Raw genomic sequence first — 7500 nt, 5'->3', positions numbered from 1 at the left:
GTGTATATATATATGTATGTGTATGTATATGTATGTATATATATATGTATATATGTATATATATATGTATATGTATATATATATCTATATATATGTATATGTATATTTATATATATGTATATGTATATATACATAGATGTATATGTGTATATATATATATATGTATATGTATATGTATATATATAGATATGTATATGTTTGCATATATATGTATGTGTATATATATATATATATATATATATATATAAATATATATATATATATATATATATATATAAATATGTGTATGCATATATGTATGTATGTATGTATGTAGTAATGTTTATCGTCACATCAATATGGCTGTTCCATAGGAACTGACACTACTACCATTTTAAACCCCAGCAGGCCGGTGTTCACCACTGACGATGAGCACAAATAGCCCAGAACCATACAGTCTGCTAGAAGATGGTAGGGGCTCACTCCCCTGCTTGTAATATATGTGAGGATCAGATTGCATTGGTAACCAGCCGGAGGAAGCTCCTCCCGGGGTTAAAAACGGTAGTGAAGAGGTAGATCCTGGGGCTAAAAACGGTAGTATTGTTGATTCCTATGGAACAGCCATATTGATCTGGTGATAGACATTACTTCCTAATATAGTTACTAACTTCATCTCTTATAGAGATTTTCTAATTAGCTACTTTACTAATCAAAGTTGACCTGAGGCTAAACAACAAAGGAATAGCTGTGAAGTTGTTTGACCTGCTATAAATAACAGCTAAAATTCCTTCAAAGTATAGTCAACTTTTTAAAATTTACATATTTGACAATGTAGTGTAATATTTTATAAATTAAAATAAACCTTGAAATAAATTTATGTAGAAGCATAATTATGTAGAAGCTTGATAAATTTATGTAAATTTATATAGGCGCAGGAGTGGCTGTGTGGTAAGTAGCTTGCTTACCAACCACAAGAGACTGATAGAATAAGTACTAGGCTTACAAAGAATAAGTCCTGAGGTCGCTTTTCTCGACTAAAGGCGGTGCTCCAGCATGGCCGAAGTCAAATGACTGAGACAAGTAAAAGAGTAAAAGAGTAAAGAGTAAGCAAATGAAAAAAAAAAAAAATAAATAACTGAAAGCAAATTAAAATAAACTTGGTACAAATCATAATAAACTCAGAGCAAATTAAAATAACCTTGAGCAAATTAATAGTAGATATTTAGAAAGTACATTGCAGATGTTTATTTTGAATTATTTGAACTTAAACAAGGGATCAAGCAAGAGTTGAAGACACGAGAAGTCTGCACTTCGAATTCATATTCATATATTGTTTAATGCTGAAAGTATAGATAATGAATATTCTGCACAGCAATAATTGCTGAGGTGTCTGAGACAAACTCATAAAGTATCTTCTTGAACAAAGAGTCCGTTTTGAATAATGAATAGTGGCTATGTGATAAGAATATTGAATAGTGGCTATGTGGTAAGAATATTGAATAGTGGCTATGTGATAAGAATATTGAATAGTGGCTATGTGGTAAGAATATTGAATAGTGGCTATGTGGTAAGAATATTGAATAGTGGCTATGTGGTAAGAATATTGAATAGTGGCTATGTGATAAGAATATTGAATAGTGGCTATGTGATAAGAATATTGAATAGTGGCTATGTGGTAAGAATATTGAATAGTGGCTATGTGGTAAGAATATTGAATAGTGGCTATGTGATAAGAATATTGAATAGTGGCTATGTGATAAGAATATTGAATAGTGGCTATGTGATAAGAATATTGAATAGTGGCTATGTAATAAGAATATTGAATAGTGGCTATGTGGTAAGAATATTGAATAGTGGCTATGTGGTAAGAATATTGAATAGTGGCTATGTGATAAGAATATTGAATAGTGGCTATGTGATAAGAATATTGAATAGTGGCTATGTGATAAGAATATTGAATAGTGGCTATGTGGTAAGAATATTGAATAGTGGCTATGTGATAAGAATATTGAATAGTGGCTATGTGGTAAGAAGCTTGCTTCCCAACCACTTGGTTATGGGTTCAGTCCTACTATGTGATACCTTGAGCAAGTGTCTTCTACTTTAGCCTCACACTGACCAAAATCTTCTTGTGGGTGAATTTGGTAGACAGAAACTGAAACAAACCTGTCGAGTGTATATATATATATGTATAATAATAATAATAATAATAATATAAATAAAATATATATAAAATGAGTAGTAAAATGAGTGGTACCTGTATTTCAAAGGGCCGGCCTTGTCACGCTATGTGTCACGCTGAGACTCCCTGAGAACTACGTTAGGGGTACATGTGTCTGTGGATTGCTCAGTCACTTGCACGTTAATTTCATGAGCAAGCTGTTCCGTTGATTGTATCAGCTGGGACCCTCATCGTTGTGACCAACGGAGTACTCCTATCCTATATATATATAAATATATCTCATGATTATGTGACCAACCAGACTATCAGATGTTACACATTGCTGGACTGCTGATCATAATGCACTTTGCATCATTTTAGCCATCGAATGACACTACCCTGCTGGCTAGGCGAACAGGCAGGCCAACACTCCTCTTGATCGAGAGGGGATTGGAGCAATGTAAAATGAAGTGTTTTGCTCAAGAACACAATGCACTGCCCAATCAAGGAACACCCTAATCACCAGGCCATGTACCTTCACACACACATATATATGTGTGTGTCTTTGTGTCTGTGTTTGTTCCCCCATCACCACCTGAGAACTGGTATTGGTGTGTTTACATCCCTGTAGCCTAGCAGTTCAGCAAAAGAGACTGATAGAATAAGTACTAGTACTAGGCTTAAAAAATAAATCCTGCAGTTGATTTGTTTGACTAAAACCCTCCAAGGCGGTGCTCCAGCATGGCTGCAGTCAAATGACTGAAACAAGTAAGAGAATAAGCTAAATGAATCCCCACAATTAACATTGAAGGGTCTTTGAGAATGTTTAAACTGGACATGGATGAAGTACAGCAAGTGACCTAGATGGAAGTAGGATTTCATTGAAGCAAGTACCTTTACAGCCAAAGCAGTTGGGTTTTGCAGTACCAAAACAGATGGAACCCATGAATTTATGAAAGGTGTTTTGATACTTGTTCGAGAAGTATTGCTTCTCAAAATTAAGCCATAGCTCATTGTTTGATAAAGGTATCAGAAATATGGTTTGAAGGCATTATTTAATTAGAAAAAAAGTTTTAATTTGTTCTGAGATTATTTTAATTTGTTTGGATATATTTTAATTTGCTTTCAATTTATTTTTATTTGCTTCAAGATCATATTAAGTTGCTTCAAGATTATTTTGAATTGCCTCAAGATTATTTTAATTTACTTTCAACTTATTTTTATTTGTTTCAAGATTATATCAATTTGTTTGAAGATTATTTCAAATTGCCTCAAGATTATTTTAATTTGCTTCAAGATATCTTAATTTGCTTTCAGTTCATTTTATTTGCTTCAAGGTTATATTAATTTACTTCAAAATTACATGAAGAACTGTTGGCAATCCGTCGCTTACGACGTCGAGGGTTCCAGTTGATCCGATCAACGGAACAGCCTGCTCGTGAAATTAACGTGCAAGTGGCTGAGCACTCCACTGGCTTGCCAGTCCTCAGTCAAATCATCCAATCCATGCTAGCATGGAAAGCGGACGTTAAACGACGACGATGATGATGATGATGATATATATATATATATATATATATATATATATATATATACACACACGTGTGTGTATGTATATCTAGGTGTGTGTATCTTTGTGTTTGTCCCCTATATATCAATGCTTGACAACAGGTGTTGGTGTGTTTACATCCCCGTAACTTAGCAGTTTAGGAAAAGAGACTGATAGAATAAGTACTAGGCTTAAAAACTAAACCTTGGAGTCGACTTGTTCGGCTAAAAAACCATCAAGGTGTAAAAAATTAAAAGAATAAAGACACTAAAATAATAATAAAGCTGAAGTAAAGACCAGACATATAGTGCATGTGTGTGTGTGTGTGTTTAACTGACAAAATATGACCATCCCCACGTAAAACAATAAAAATATCATGATTTATTTGAAATTAGCAAAACAACAAAATATTGTTTGTCAATCATTTTGTAGTGTTTTTTTTTTTTACTTCAGGAAATTGCATGTTCTCAAAATTTCTGCAAACTCTTATACACCATGTTGTTGGCACTCCGTCGCTTACAACATCGAGGGTTCCAGTTGATCCGATCAACGGAACAGCCTGCTCATGAAATTAACGTGCAAGTCACTGAGCACTCCACAGACACGTGTACCCTTAATGTAGTTCTCGGGGATATTCAGCGTGACACAGAGTGTGACAAGGCTGGCTCTTTGAAATACAGGTACAACAGAAACAGGAAGAAAGAGTGAGAGAAAGTTGTGGTGAAAGAGTACAGCAGGGTTCACCACCATCCCCTGCCGGAGCCTCGTGGAACTTTGGGTGTTTTCGCTCAATAAACACTCACAACGCCCGGTCTGGGAATCGAAACCGCGATCCAATGACTGCGAGTCCGCTGCCCTAACCACTGGGCCATTGCGCCTCCACTATACATTATAACATGTTATAATTAACGTTTTGTTTTTTTAAAAATGTTGTTTCTACTTAAATGGTTTGAAAATGAGAGTATACCTGATTCATACAATAGCATCATGTCTTGAAATTATTGTACTTTAATGTGATTTCTTACTAAATACAAGTTATCTAAATTATTATTTTTATCTTATGAAACGTTGAGTTGTTTTTAGCTCCCTGAATTAAAAAAAAAAAAGTAAACCTTATGTTACTGTATTTATGATTACTACTGTCTTACTAATCACTTGTGGGACAAATAGAAAATGTAAATAATAGTTCTTCCTTCACGGTGTTAATTCTTCGATGTTTACTGCTACTCCGACGCGAGAACCTTGAAGCGTGACAGCTACATGCTACATTCAGTAGTGGGCTACATCATATCGACCTCATATCACATCTTTCATCCAACCCGCTACATTATATATATATATATATATATATGTATATATATATATATAAAACAAATAATAAATGAGTATATGCATATATACGTACAGGTATGTGCATACCTACGTCTACCTGTATATATAGGTGCATATCTGGGTACATATATATATATAATTATATACACACACACACACACACACACACACATATATATATATGTCACCCCCACCCCCCGACCATCGCTTGACAACCAATACTGGTGTGTTTACGTCCCCATCAATTAGCGGTTCGGCAAAAAAGATCGATAGAATAAGTACTAGGCTTATAAAGAATGAGTCCTGGTGTCGGTTTGTTCGACTAAAGGCGGTGCTCCAGCATGGCCGCAGTCAAGTGACTGAAACAAATAATAGAGTAAAAGAAGACAGTACTGTTTCTACTTCGCGGATTTTCACCCATCGCGGGGTGTTTTGGAGCGTATCACCCGCGATAGTCGAGCGATTACCGTACAGGATGAAATAAACTGTACTGATAGTTATTACGTTGAATAAAGGGCGTTCTTTCACTTTATGACCATAAACTGAAAGTGGATAATCGCCAACGCACAGGTGGGTTGTGTTAATTAGATAACTCCACCCTTTTGAATATTTTTTTCTTCCAAAATTTCTTCGGATTCAATTTTGTCACGAAAATAGATTTTCAAACTTTAATTCAAAGTTATCAGTTTGAAACATTTTCAAATACCAATAACTTGCGATAACTTTCTAACCGCATTTTGTGATCGTAAAACGGAAAATATTGAATAAAAACAAATTCTGTAGTTTAAATTATTATATTTATAGGCTAGCATAAGACATAACTCGAAACAGCGTAAGTTGAGATATGCCTGAGTATAATATATATGTACATATCTATTTCTCTCTCTCTCTCTCTCTCTCTCTCTCTCTATATATATATATATATATATATATATATATATATATATATATATATGTAAAACAAATAATAAATGAGTATATGCATATATACGTACAGGTATATGTGCATACCTACGTCTACCTGTATATATAGGTGCATATCTGGGTACAGGACATTGCAAACAAAACGTAGACAAGAAAATAATAATAATCAGAGTACAGAAAACACACAAGCCACATAGAGAACATTTTCCTTCATCAGCTACCCCCATTTTAACACCAGTGTTTCGAAATACACAAACGAGAGAGAGAAAATGGAATTCACAAGACTCTCAGGAGCGATCCCAGGAATTTTTTCCAAGGGAAGGCACAAGGTCAGAAGGGAATACAATTCCAGGAGAAAAGGGTGTAATAATATTATTTAGAAAGGCACAATTTCTATTACAACATATTTTATATAAACTATGAATACAAAAGAAATTCCTGAACTATATCCATGGCATATACCTCCTTACAGTTGTTGACATCAGGTAACCGAATACTGCAGACAGGCTTTAAACAGCATACTGACAAGGTGCGTGCCCGAATATAAAATTATTTCTATATGTGCGCGCGCGCGCGCGCGTAATACTTTTATACTAAATGTACAAAGTACACAAAAATATTAAAAAGTTTTATTTGTTCTAAAGTTCGCACGTAGATTTAAAAAAGAAGTCAGAAAACATTTGGTCTTAGGACTTCATACACCTGGTGTCAAATTCGAAAGGCGATAGTTTGCGATGAAGAAGTAATTGCTGCTATTTCTGGACGGTCGAGTGTCCAGTAAAAATCTCAGTTACTGTTTTTTTAACTCTAGATCAGAGTCAATATGGTAAATAAAAGGACCTTACATTTTAAACCTGATTCAACAGATATATTTAAACATTGTAATTTGAGGATGAGTAGCTGCTACTTCTAGTAGGTCAAGCGACTACATAGGGGCCCCTCACTGACAGGTAGCATATCAACGTTTTTTAAGTATCACTCCCTTGTCAGTGTTTAACTCCAGGTTAGCTCCGACTGTCAAGCAAGATCTGAGATCATAGCCATTCCAGCTGTGACCATCATAATTATTACTTTATAATTATTCAATGAAAAGGCAGATTGAATCTGCTCCATAACAAGAACTGGTAACGTTGTCATGGCAACAGAATTGAAAATAATACATCATTCCGCATCCATGTGTGTGTGTGTGTGTGTGTGTGTGTGTAATGTATGTATGCGTGTTGCTGTATTTCTGCTAACCTGAATTTGTGTATGTACACGTCTATCTATATGATGTAAGCTTTCTATGCGTGTATGAGTGAGTGTATGCTATATATATATATATATATATATATATATAAAACAAATAATAAATGAGTATATGCATATATACGTACAGGTATGTGCATACCTACGTCTACCTGTATATATAGGTGCATATCTGGGTACAGGACATTGCAAACAAAACGTAGACAAGAAAATAATAATAACCAGAGTACAGAAAACACACAAGCCACATAGAGAACATTTTCCTTCATCAGCTACCCCCATTTTAACAACGGCGTTTCGAAGAGTA

General features: G+C 34.6%; 1 protein-coding gene and 1 long non-coding RNA gene across 2 annotated transcripts in view; one reads left to right on the top strand and one right to left on the bottom strand.

Moving 5' to 3' along the window:
- LOC149131230 (uncharacterized) overlaps positions 1-7500 on the top strand; it is a 58799-nt gene that overhangs the window by 30122 nt on the left and 21177 nt on the right. The window lies entirely within an intron of this gene.
- The window catches only part of LOC106867435 (harmonin), a 126776-nt gene that overhangs the window by 118350 nt on the left and 926 nt on the right, over positions 1-7500 (bottom strand). The gene's annotated exons all lie outside the window — the stretch shown is intronic.

The sequence above is a fragment of the Octopus bimaculoides genome, chromosome 24 (assembly GCF_046866305.1).
Source record: "Octopus bimaculoides isolate indiv1 chromosome 24, ASM4686630v1, whole genome shotgun sequence".
Classification (NCBI taxonomy): domain Eukaryota; kingdom Metazoa; phylum Mollusca; class Cephalopoda; order Octopoda; family Octopodidae; genus Octopus; species Octopus bimaculoides.
The sequence above is the reverse complement of the archived record's forward strand: the minus strand, read 5'-3'. Positions and strand labels throughout refer to the sequence as shown.